We start from the raw sequence: 12,963 nt of genomic DNA on the forward strand, positions 1-12,963 counted from the left end.
GACTTTCCAGAATAAACACAGCATCAACAGATCTTCAGGTCCTTCTTTTCCTATCCTTCCTGGAGATTCTCTCTGTTTTAACCATGAACACTGCTATCAGTGTGCAGTCAACGAACACCAGCTAGTTGTTCACTGTCATTGTAGTACAGAATGTAGACTGTATTTCATGTCACCTTTTGACCCATTCACAACACACACTTTGTTATCCATCTACTGCCTGACATTAAACACTAGCAAGCCTGTGTCAGAGCAACCGTCTATCAGAAGCACAAGGCAAGACTTATCAACTGGCAGCACTTGAGTATAAAAACCCTGCTGATAACATTGTGGCTTAATATGTATATTTCATTCAAACCCTCTGTATAACGCTTACAGTAGCAATGCTCTCCTGTGGGTGGGTGTTTACAAAATAAATATATTTTTAAAATAAAGTAGCTATGGAATGCCTGATCCAATATCCACCCACTAGTGGTGAACCCCTAGTCCTACTGACGGCATGACGACGAGAAGGAGAACTCCTGATTTCTCTCAACATCCCTCCTATGTAAACACTGCAGGGTAGCCTAGTGGTTAGAGCGTTGGACTAGTAACCAAAAGGTTGCAAGATCAAATCCACGAGCTGACAAGGTAAAAATCTGTCTTTCTACTCCTGAACAGGCAGTTAACCCACTGTTCCTAGGCCGTCATTGAAAATAATAATTTGTTCTTAACTGACTTGCCTAGTTTAAATAAGAACTAACCGCTAGTTTGAGTTCCTGCCATAGAAATTGTGGAAGGAACAACCACCTCTGCAGCATTGTCAACTACAAACATGTAGATCTACTGCAGGCTATATTATCTACAGCTGCAACCAGATTTATCGAAATAAGAAGCTAAGCTACCTACTGTTCAGAAAACATTTAATTGATAACTCCCCACTCAGACTGAGCACACTACAATTGAACCTAGCTTGCTAAAGTAGGCATTTCACATCCCGTCTGTCTGTGGAGTGGAAGACGCTTGAGACGAAAGTACACACAACATCCCATCCACAAGGAAAGAGAACTGTAACAAGCTCACAATCCCCAAGCTTGGGGTGTCAGTGCACAGTCCAGTTTTGTCAGTCCCTACCGGACTTCATGTATGGGAAAAGATGGTGGATAAATTTACCAGCTTTACCATAGATTTTTTTTTTGTGTCACAGTCCAGTCTTAAGGGGTGACTCTCCCATAGACACCAATATGATAGCAGCTGGGTCTGCTTAGTTCATTGACTGTTTATGAACTAGAAACAATTTGGGAGTGGGATGTCTCTCTTCCGTCTCTGGACAGGCTGCATGACAGCGTGTGGGTTGACAGTGCTGCGTAATCTCCACACCTCCCTTACTCTCATAGGACGGCCTATGTGGCTTCCAGTTAAAGGGATAGTTCATTCTCCAAAGCCAAAGTTTGTCATGCCTCAAATGTGGCCTATAGTCGAGCTCCATATCCCACGGCATCTGTTGTGTAAATGTCTCAGGATTCAAATGAATAGGAAAGATTGGCACCACTGAGGTGAATTATCCTTTAATGTAAGGTGAAAAAAACGTTATACTTACGGAAAGAAGTTCTATCTCCCAGGGGTGCTTCTGGCAGGTCTTTAGCAGGTCTGGAAAGAGGCCAAAAATGAGAGGGGTGAGAAGAGTGAGGCTAGAAATAGGTAAAACAGACATGGCTAGAAATTCCACTTGATTTAACACAGACCTACCGAAATGTTAGCCAACTACATTCTTGCACTGAAAAACATCCTGAATTATACACTTCCACACGGAACTCTGCATTCAATGAATGAGAATGACAATTCTAGATCAGCCCCATTTCAGTTCTATGGTAGTTAAGGCTCGTATGTACAGTAGGCATGGAAACAAACCGACTTCCTGCACCGTGTAGAATTTGAGGTTTCTACAGTGATTTGGCCAAATACAGCCCCATTCAAGATTATTTCCATTCATGGTGTAGGCCTATCGAAGGGTAGAATGTTTAAACAACACTGTGAGAGAAGGAATGTGGTTTCATTCATATCTTCATCTGCAAATATCATCATGAAAAATATTAGAATGAGTACAATAGTTAAAAAATATATATTGTTAAATAGTGTAGTCTAGTGGTTACATAGTCACTGAAGGTCATAGTTGGAATTTTCTGAAACTTTTCTGTCATCAATAGCATGTCGTTGGTAGTTCCTATCGCTTCCTGATTTTCATTGGAACTTCATGTGTACATTTTAAGGCACTCAGCGTTCCATAACACTCAAGGGATTCAGATTCTATAACTTCACCTCTATCGGGAACAGAGCGTATGCTGCTTGATGACATCTTGTGTTTGAAAACTTTTAAGGTCAGGAAAGGCCAGATCGGAGCACCTATTACATTCAAGCACCAACTTACATATCGGCTAGACAGGTCAGGTCATAAGCAATCATATGGTATCTCTTTTGGTATTGATTTGATCCAAGCACCAACACCTCACTATGCGGTGTGCTTAGTTTACTGCACTAAGGTGTGTGCTGTTAAAAAATGATGTCTGTCTGGTTCTCTTTAACGTTTCAGCTTCATTTTAATGAGTGCAGATCGGAGCAGTGGGCCATATCTCCTCCCTACAGCCCACTAACGACGCTGGCTCCACAGTAAAGACCTCTGGAGAGTGGCGGACGAAAGAGTGAAACACATTCACAAACATGATGTAGCACCCTGGGCAACCACAGAAAAGGGACCAGTGCTCATCAGAGCTCCCTCAGTATTTTCTGCCTCATTTAGGCTTTTAAAAAAAGCAATAGACACTCAGTCTGGAGAGGGACTGCTACTTCCTCCTCTGTTGCTTGGCCTACATTTCTCCTTAGACTGAACAGCCAAATGGAACTCAGTCAGTCAATGGAACTGCACATTGGTACAGTTGGAACAGTTGGCTTCCCATGAGTACTGGGCCTAATCTCTTTCTGACCCTTCTGCATCACATTCTAAATCACAGCCCTGCCTGCCTGCTCTTCCATCATCTACAGGGGTTCCGGTTCTCCAGAACCCCCCAGTCAGAGATTTTGTCGATGCCCCTGTTGAAATATGCAGCCGTATCCTGGAGTTTGCATGTCAAGGCAGCAGGCGATAATCAATACTTGGCTACTGGAGGGGCAAGGTGGCTTTAGCCTCTCTAATCACTGTTAGACTTCTGGGCAGCAGAAAGAGGGTTAAAATAAACCTCTTCTGGTATAAATATCCTTTACATGCCTCTATCTCTAGTCTGCCTGACTAATAACACCATGACTATGATAAGATGATGATACTATTATGACTATGATATGATTATACTATTACATGATTATGACATGATTGACTATAATGATTATTACTTTGATATGACGACATGATTATCATCAAATCCAATCTGATGATATGTTTATTACTATGACATGATTATGGCATGATTATGATTATGACATGATTGACTATGATATGATTATGACTATGACATGATTGACTATGATATGATTGACTATGATATGATTAGGACTATGACATGATTGACTATGATATGATTGACTATGATATGATTATGACTATGACATGATTGACTATGATATGATTGACTATGATATGATTGACTATGATATGATTATGACTATGATATGATTGACTATGATATGATTGACTATGATATGATTGACTATGATATGATTATGACTATGACATGATTGACTATGATATGATTGACTATGATATGATTATGACTATGACATGATTGACTATGATATGATTATGGCATGATTATGACTATGATATGATTGACTATGATATGATTATGACTATGACATGATTGACTATGATATGATTGACTATGATATGATTAGGACTATGACATGATTGACTATGATATGATTGACTATGATATGATTATGACTATGATATGATTATGACTATGATATGATTAGGACTATGATATGACTATGATATGATTAGGACTATGATATGACTATGATATGATTATGACTATGATATGATTAGGACTATGATATGACTATGATATGATTAGGACTATGATATGACTATGATATGATTAGGACTATGATATGACTATGATATGATTGATATGAAGTCAATCCAGACTACAAGTGTTACTGAAAACTGTTAGAACCCAATCCAATAACTGCATGGTCTGGCTGTCCCTCTGTAGCCTGGCCCATCTGATTATGTTCATCCAGACCCCTCAGCTGGCTCTGTTAAAGAGCTGTGTCTGGTGCTGGGCCTCGCTGTGGATAAGATGAACTGTCTACTGTCCTTATATAGCCCGCTGCCATGCTGCACAGACAGCCACCCTTATTCCATGTATAGTGAAGCAGGTTCAGTTTGCGTGATGAGTCGCCTTGCTTGGAAATGTAAGATTAGTCATAGCTCCCAAAGCTAATGCCTAGGCTTTAACTCAATGGGCTAATGCAGTCTTGAGTCAACAATCTGAAGTTCAATACCCATTTGTTTCCTGAGACACGCTAGTAGCTTTTCTTTACGGTTTTGCGGTTGCAGTGCTGCGCTAACTGTTTGTTATTGTTACAGCTGTAAGTGGTCTTCAAACAGATACTACGTGGCTGCATACAATGTACAACACAGGAGTCTGGAGGCACAATCATTGGGGAGGACCGGCTCGTGGTAATAAATGGACCAGAATCAGTGGACTGGTATCAAATACAGCAAACACATGGTTTCCAGGTGTTTGACGCCATTCCATTTGCTCTGTTCTGGACATTATTATGAGCCGTTCTCCCCTCAGCAGCCTCCTGTCACGTACAAAGCTTTTTATTTGTTAAGTGCAAGAAGCCAGCCCTCAGGTTTTTAGGTGTAACACCATAAGGTAACTATAGATGAAAGTGTGGTGAGACAAGAAGTGGCTGTAGCTAACAACACTGTCTCCTGTTGGAGTCGATCTACAGACTCAGTGTCCATTGTTTTTTTCTAAAAGGCTCAAATGAGGCAGAACATGATGAGGGAGCTCTGATGAGCACTGGTCCCTGTTCTGTCGTTACCCAGGGGGCTATCTCCAAAACCTGTATGTGTACGTGTGTCTTTCGGCAGGATTGGGATATAAGCGAAAGCCACATTTCGATTAGACCATGTGTGCAACTGACCAATAAAGAGATCTTAATCTTACAGGCAGTGTGTTTGTGGATGTGTTTCTCTCTCTTTCTCCCTCCACTCTTCAGAGCTCTCTTTACCGTGGAGACAGTGGTGCTAATGGGCTGTAGTGTGCCTACAGCCTACACTCCTAAAAGAAAATGGAGCTGAAACCTTAAAGAGAAACTGTCACAGTTTCTGTGCCAAACGAGCACCGTAGACAATCTCTCTAAGGGTGTTTTTTAAGTACACGGTACAAAGGGAAATGGATGGTAAATGTTATTGTTCCCAAAATAAGCTTCAAGGGCCCTGTTTGAATACTTTAAAAACTCATCCTTCGTTCCCAACTTCTTTCCTTGAAGTTATCACTAATTGGATAGGTGAAAGCAATGACTAACTGGACGGGTGAAAGCAAGGGTTCCACTACATAGCTTTCATCCATCCAGTCATGTCAGATCAATCACTAATTCAAAGAAAGGGAAGGAAGGATGAATTTTAAGTAGGCCTATTCCAATGGGACATGTTTACAATATGTAAACTGGGGTGACCAAATTTCTTTCTATGGTATGCCTCACAGAATCAACACAATCCCTGTCAGGCTCTGGACTGTCCTGCCTTGGACATAGCTTAAATCCTACTCTGATGAAGCCTATCTCCCTGGATCAGACTGTAAGACAGAGAGACAGAATTAATCCACATCCATCCCACTGCAACACAGCAGGCGTTCCTCCCTAGAGGGACAGAACCCGTCAATGATGTAGCACAGGAACTAAGAAGTAGATGATCGCGGTCCTCCAGACCGTATTAAATAGGATGTGAAAAACGTCAGGAAGGAAAGAAATAGGCCCAGAAGAAAGAAGGGGAGATGGAAAGGAGAGGAGGATGCCAACCCAAAAAGCTGGAGGGTCTTACATTTCCTGCAGCAGAGAGGTTTGGAGAAATGATTAAATTAACGCTAGCTTGGTTTTTCCCCCACAGCCGCTAATTACCTGGCCTGCACAGTCCATTTAAATGTCTAATTTCCTATAATGAGAGCGTCACATTTCAAATGGATTGGAAATCGTAACACAGGCAGAATAAACAAGCTTTTAGACTTTGTTCTTCATGGTTACCTCCATGGTTACCTCCATGGAGAGAAAACATCGGCTGTATCTTAAAGATCCTCTAGTAGAGTGTAGCGTCTATCTGGAGAGACACTGGTGGGAGCAATGAATAGGATCTCGGTACGAGATGTTCATCTTAACTACACAGACGTCATCTCTGCTGGCCCAAACATTTTCCAATGTGCTCGCCAAAGCTCTTGGTCAAGCAGGCCTTTCATCAAAAAAAACTGAGCCACAGCACAGCTCTGCTTCCAAAGGTGGAAGGCGAGCTTCTGTTGGTTGTTTCCTGGCTAAATGTAGCTGTAGCCGGCTGGCAATGGCAGCGGAACCATGGCAAAGGGGAGCTGCACCAAAACAATGGAGCTCTTGTGGAGCTCGGACCAGCGGCAGTAGGGGGAACAGGGTTCACTTCTCCCGGACTGGAAGCGTTTGTCTTTCTGGAGCTGTTCATTATTGCAGTGCTGGTCTCGTTCTCCCACCAAGAGGCCTTGCAGGCTTCTCTCTGTGACTAGCAATGAGCGGAGAAAAACAACAAGGCAATCTACTGTAGTTGCTCAGCAGATTGTGCACCATTGTGGATCATCACGGACAATGTATTCACCCTGTGTGGCTATTAACAAACATGTCTGACGTATTTCATGTAATTGATATGGTAATAGACATGCAATATGTTATTACAGCCATTATAACCGATTTGACAAGGCTTGTGATTGTTAGCAGCACAAACCGATCAAAGGATTAGACGGTTTTGAAAGTGGGTCTTCTGTTCACATTATCATCTTTTGCTTCCTGAGTTTCTTGGAACTATCACTGTGGTTTCCTGGTAGTAACCTTCATTAGATTGTATGAGGGGAGATGAAATTAGATTTCTGGATTTTGCCAGGGGATAACAGGTCTATTGGCAAGGGACCCATCTGAAAGGTAGCAACTGATTTGATAGAAATGGGTTTCAAAGAAAGGGGGTGTATTCTGTGTGAGATACTGCCATTACTTCTAAAGTCTATGAATACAAAACACACATTTCCAACGTTTTGATAAGCAGAACAATTTGGACAAGTTATCAAATTGTTTTAGACAGGCCAGCTTACTAGTATTATTAGGAAAAGTTGAGAAATTGTTGTTTAACTATTGTTTTTACCATTTATAAAACGAGGGTGTCAAATTAAATACATTAGTTCTGTCACCTATCTATTCTGGGAAAGTATATAGCTCGCTAATGTTAGCTAGTAAATAGTTTAGTCAGCTAGCTACCACTGTTGACAGCATACTGCTAGCTAACTAGCTGCCGACATCCCCTTTATAGGCCTCTAGCTTATGTTAAACTATGAATATAGTCACGTTTAATGTACAGCGGATTCACTTCACATAATTCATATCATGCCGGGGTATTATTTTCTTGACTCATCCATCATGAAGGCAGACACCTTCGAAGTCAGACACTAACATTTAACAAAGCAGAGGTGAAAATATATGCGTTTTGGTGTGCCGGGTTGTTATTGCTGGTACGTTGGGTGCGGCAGGTATCCTCGTGGTTAGAGCGTTGGGCCAGTAACCGATAGATTGCTGGATCGAATCCCCGAGTCGACAAGGTAAAATCTGTCGTTCTGAACAATGCAGTTAACCCACTGTTCCCTGGTAGGCCGTAATTATGAATATGAATTTGTTCTTAACTGACTTGCCTAGATAAATAAAGGTTACATTTAAAATAAAGAAATATATATAATTGCGCGTACGCTGATTTGACCGTTCTAGGCTACACTTAATTGTCTCACTCACAGCCGCTGTTGATGGAGAAATGACGGTTGCACCTCGCTCTCGCGAGTAGGCTACTTTAAAATAAAACGCTTTAATTTCGCAACCAACGGCCATTTCCTCAAATCCATTACATTTTCGTAGTAATAGCAGTGATACCATTGTAGTGAGGGTGTTTTCGTTGTATTTACAACTCGCTGTGTGTCACCTGAATCGTCCAAGCTCCCCCACTCGCCTCGGCAGGAATCCTCTGAGGCTCGCAGCTGGGTTTACCAAGGACCGAACTCTCACCTCATTTGTATTATACAGCAGTTTTCCTGTTAGTTATGCTTTAATTATGATATATATAGCCCACTGGTGAAATTCACCATGCTGGATGACGCTGTCAGTGAGGCAACTCCACATGTATCAGTCACGGGTTTTAACGATGTTGCACTCTGCTGATTCAACACAATACATCATGTTACGCATCCCAGGTGAATGGGTTTTAACCGTGTTGTTGTAGAGGCTTTAAGTAATCAGTGTTTTCTCAAGGGACATATTTTTGTTGATTTAGAGAAGCACCTCTGGAGCCTCTGACCTGTGTGCTAGTAGGTGTTCTGAAATCGAAATCCCGATCCTCCACCAGCTGATGGCTGGTTGTATAGGGATGCGGATACATTTCTGTGTTTGTGAAGAGGGCAGCTGAATCTCGAGGAGGAGGGTCAGTTTTTACGCTCTGTTTCTCTGCGCGCGTGTGTCTGCGAATGTGTGTAGCTGTGTGTGTGTGTGTGTGCACGTGCATGTTTCCATTGCCTTAATAACCCTCCCCGAACAGTAGTGCCCGTCACCAGCCATTGGTCTTGCAGGCATAAATCAGGTTGGTTTTAAGAGACAGACGTGTCCTCGCTTTATGCTTCCTAGAGCCTAGGAGCAGACATGGTGTTGAATGCAGTGCTATTTTAGAGAGCGGGTCCCGCAGAGACTTTCCTTTTGGTCTGTTTGGTAATTATCACGTCCACCATCTGTTACCATCAAGCATATGATAAGGTGGAGAGAGAGAGAGAGTATCTGGGCCAAAGCTGAGATTGTGGCAGTGGAACGGTTTTATGTTCTACAGAGAGCGAGTGGGGAGTGTGTGTGTATTTGTGAGGGGGAGAGGGGAGTGTCTGTGAGTGCGTGTGTGTGTGTGAGTGTGCGCGCGTCTGTGCTTGGGTGTTGTGAACGTGTAGGAGAGAGAGCGAGTAGGGAGAGAAAGAAATATAGTTATTTTTAGCCGTTTATGGTTCCCCAGGGAGTTCACAGAGCCTCACCTTGTCTGTCTGGGTGTATAGATGAGGAATAACAGGGAAATACAAGGACACATAAAATAACAGCTCACATAAAATATCAGCTCACACACTAGTGAGACAATACGAGACAATACAATAGAATACCATAGATCAATCTCCTCAGGCACTATAAGAAGGGATTATCAATAGCATCATCACATCCATCCTCTACATACTGTAGAAGCGACTATATAGACATTTGTTTATACCAGGCCATCTGGTGTGTGTGTGTGTGTTGTTGTGTGCCCAGTGTGGTGATGGGAGGTATAGTTTTGGACAGGGTCGCTAGTTAACGGCATGCCAGCACGGCAGGAGCTGGGACTGTGTGTGGCCTATACCCAACTGGCAGACTGAATCTGTTTTAAAATGAAATGAGAAAATAAACAAAGAAATGTGCCTCCCATTTCTCATATTATGTTACTTTGTTGAGTCTGGCAGCCATTTACGAATTGAGAATTAATTTCAAATTTTGCTATTAAGGCTGTAACATGTTTAATGGTATAGTATGCAGTCATAATCCATTGGAGGCCATTTTTAGTATTTTGGACCATTGCCAGATATAAATGCAGCATTTGCATTGATACTAAAAACATTATAATGGGCCATATACACTGTAATACTGCGTTATCCATGCTGGCTTTAAGTAAAGTGCTACCAAATTGATTTCCTACCGACACACAAGGACCTCCTGTGAATCTGAACGCCTGTGAGCACCGCCCACGTAGCAGCAGGGTACAACAGAGCCACAACAGCTCTGATACCCAGTCTCATCCACCCTAGACTCCATGCTCTACTACCATAGAGATGTGTATTCATTTCTATGTGTGCCAGAGTCATGAATAATACATGGTTGGTGGAAGAAGGCGTCTGACTAAAGTTAAGGACCATTGGACTAAACACCTCCCTCTTCAACTGGATCCTGGGCTTCCAGACGGGCCGCCCCAGATGGTAATGGTAGGCAACAACACGTCTGCTACGCTGATCCTCAACACTGGGGCCCCTCAGGTGTGCATGCTTAGTCCCCTCCTGTACTCCCTGTTCACCCACGACTGTGTGGCTAAACATGATTCAAACAGCATCATTAAGTTTGCTGACGACACAACAGTGGTAGGCCGACAACGATGAGACAGCCTATAGGGAGGAGGTCAGAGACCTGGCAGTGTGGTGCCAGGACAACAACCTCTCCCTCAATGTGAGCAAGACAAAGGACCTGATCGTGGACTACAGGAAAAGGCGGGCCGAACAGGCCCCCATTAACATTGACGGGGCTGTAGTGGAGGGGGTTGAGAGTTTCAAGTTCCTTGGTGTCCACATCACTAACAAGCTATCATGGTTAAAAACACACCAAGACAGTCATGAAGAGGGCACGACAACACCTTTTCCCCCTCAGGAGACTGAAAAGATTTGGCATGGGTCCCCAGATCCTCAAAAGGATATTATACAGCTGCACCATCGAGAGCATCCTGACCGGTTGCATCACCGCCTGGTATGGTAACTGCTTGGTATCTAACCATAAGGCGCTACAGAGGGTAGTGCATACGGCCCAGTACATCACTGGGGCCAAGCTCCCTGCCATCCAGGACCTATATACTAGACGGTGTCAGAGGAAAGACCAAAAAATAGTCAAAGACTCCATTCACCCAAGTCATTGACTGCTTTCTCTGCTACCGCACGGCAAACGGTACAAGTCTAGGACCAAAAGGCTCCTTAACAGCTTCTACCCCCAAGCCATAAGACTGCTGAACAATTAACCAAATGGCCACCGGAATATTTACATTGACACCCCCCCCCCCCTCCATTTGTTTTTTACACTGCTGCTCCTCACTGTTTATTATCTATGCATAGTCACTTCACCCCTACCTACATGTACAAATGACCTCAACTAACCCGTACCTCTGCACATTGACTCGGTATTGGCACCCCCTGTATATAGCCTCGTTATTGCTATTTGGCGCATGTGAAAAATAAAGTTGGATTTGATTTGAATAAGATGCTCAGCGGCACCCATGACAACAACAGAGAGGGAGAGGGACAGAGAGTGACAGAGAGAGAGAGAGACAGAGGGACAGAGAGGGAGAGAGATAGAGAGAGAACAAGATAAATATGGATTTAGAGAACAATAAGTAGGTGACCGATAATGGAAAGAGAAAAATAAAACTAATGGGGAAACATAGAAAGTAAAAAGATTGAGAAAAGAGACAAAAAAAGAGTGTAAAAACCAGAGAAACAGCACAGTGCATCAGCCTGCACACACAGAGAGGGAAAACATCATTAACATACAGCAACAAGGAAATACCAATCTGTATGTAGACTGGTATTATGGTGTGTTGCTTTGCTTTCTCCCTCTGATGAAAGCATCCGTTAAAACATTCTCTCTTTCTCCGTCTGTCTCTCTGTCGGCGGCACCACTGTCTTAAATCCTCTTGATGTCCAATGTGGAGGCACAATAAAACACCCTTAGACTCCTCACTAATGGGAATAATACAATAACTCTGGCTGATGTCTGGACTGGAAAAGCTGGGCTGACAGGGCTCTGGTACTGGTTCTGATTGGATTGTTTTGCGATAATTCTTTGTGAGTGTGGGTTTGTGTCTGTGTGTGTGTGTGCATGTGCGTGTGTGTGTGTGTGTGTTTGTGTGTGTGTGTGTGTGTGTGTGCGTGTGCGTGTGTGTGTGTGTGTGTGTGTGTGTATGTGCGTGCGTGTGTTTGTGCAAAGAGAGAAATGGGAAAGGAGACAGAGTGAGAAGAGGGGGTAAATCAACTTATCCAATTTTAAGATCATACATCATCAATATTACATGACTTTGTTATGAGACATTTTTAGCAGTTTGACAGAGAGATGAAGAGAGAGGGGGAAAGAGAAAGAGAGATAGACAGAGAACAGCTACATAAAGAATATTCAGTTAATCCAATCTAACAATTTCACTTTGCAAACATTTACACAGTTACGTTGCATTGTACATCTGTTCCCCCATCTCACTATTGTATGGTTATGACATCGTTGTGGCAACGTTAGAGTTTGGTTGCTGCTCGTTTCATGTAATGTGCTAGGATAGCTCCCTGCTGGCTCAGTGGCACCACTGATGGCTCTGACTGTTAGCGCTCAACCCAACACCGCTCAGCTCGGTTCAGCAAGTGTTAGGATCCATCACGTGCTGATGATGTGTGCAATACTGAAACAGATTGGTTTTTAATGGCTAATACACTTTTTTTTATTTTCCTCCAATAATGGCTGAGTGAATATCTCTTTGCACATTCAAATTAGACAATTTAATCTCTTGAATTCATCCACTGCAGGATAGTAACTGGAGGCTATAGTTTTCTTAGCTTATTGTCCCCTGAGACGTTTCTCATTTAATAGCCATCTCATCTATCTTTTGACTGACCATCATGTTCCTTTTTTTGTTCAGCTTGCTGTTCTGTGATAGTCTCCAGGCTTCATTCGCTGAATTTACACAGCCAGTATAATTCTGATCTTTTTGTCACTAATTGGTATTTTTGCTGTATATTTGCTGCAGGTTCTGCTGACAGTCCGATTTCTGGGCTCTGTTTAGCATCGCTGAAATATTGTAAATTATTTTAAAACAAAATTATTTTGAATTGGGATTGGCTCTGTGGATACAAAACACTTGGTGGAACAGTGAAGTGGAAATCGAAACAGTGAAGTGGGAATTGTTGCATACCA

Source organism: Oncorhynchus mykiss, chromosome 18 (genome assembly GCF_057628025.1).
Source record: "Oncorhynchus mykiss isolate SJ-2025 chromosome 18, ASM5762802v1, whole genome shotgun sequence".
Taxonomy (NCBI): Eukaryota; Metazoa; Chordata; class Actinopteri; order Salmoniformes; family Salmonidae; genus Oncorhynchus; species Oncorhynchus mykiss.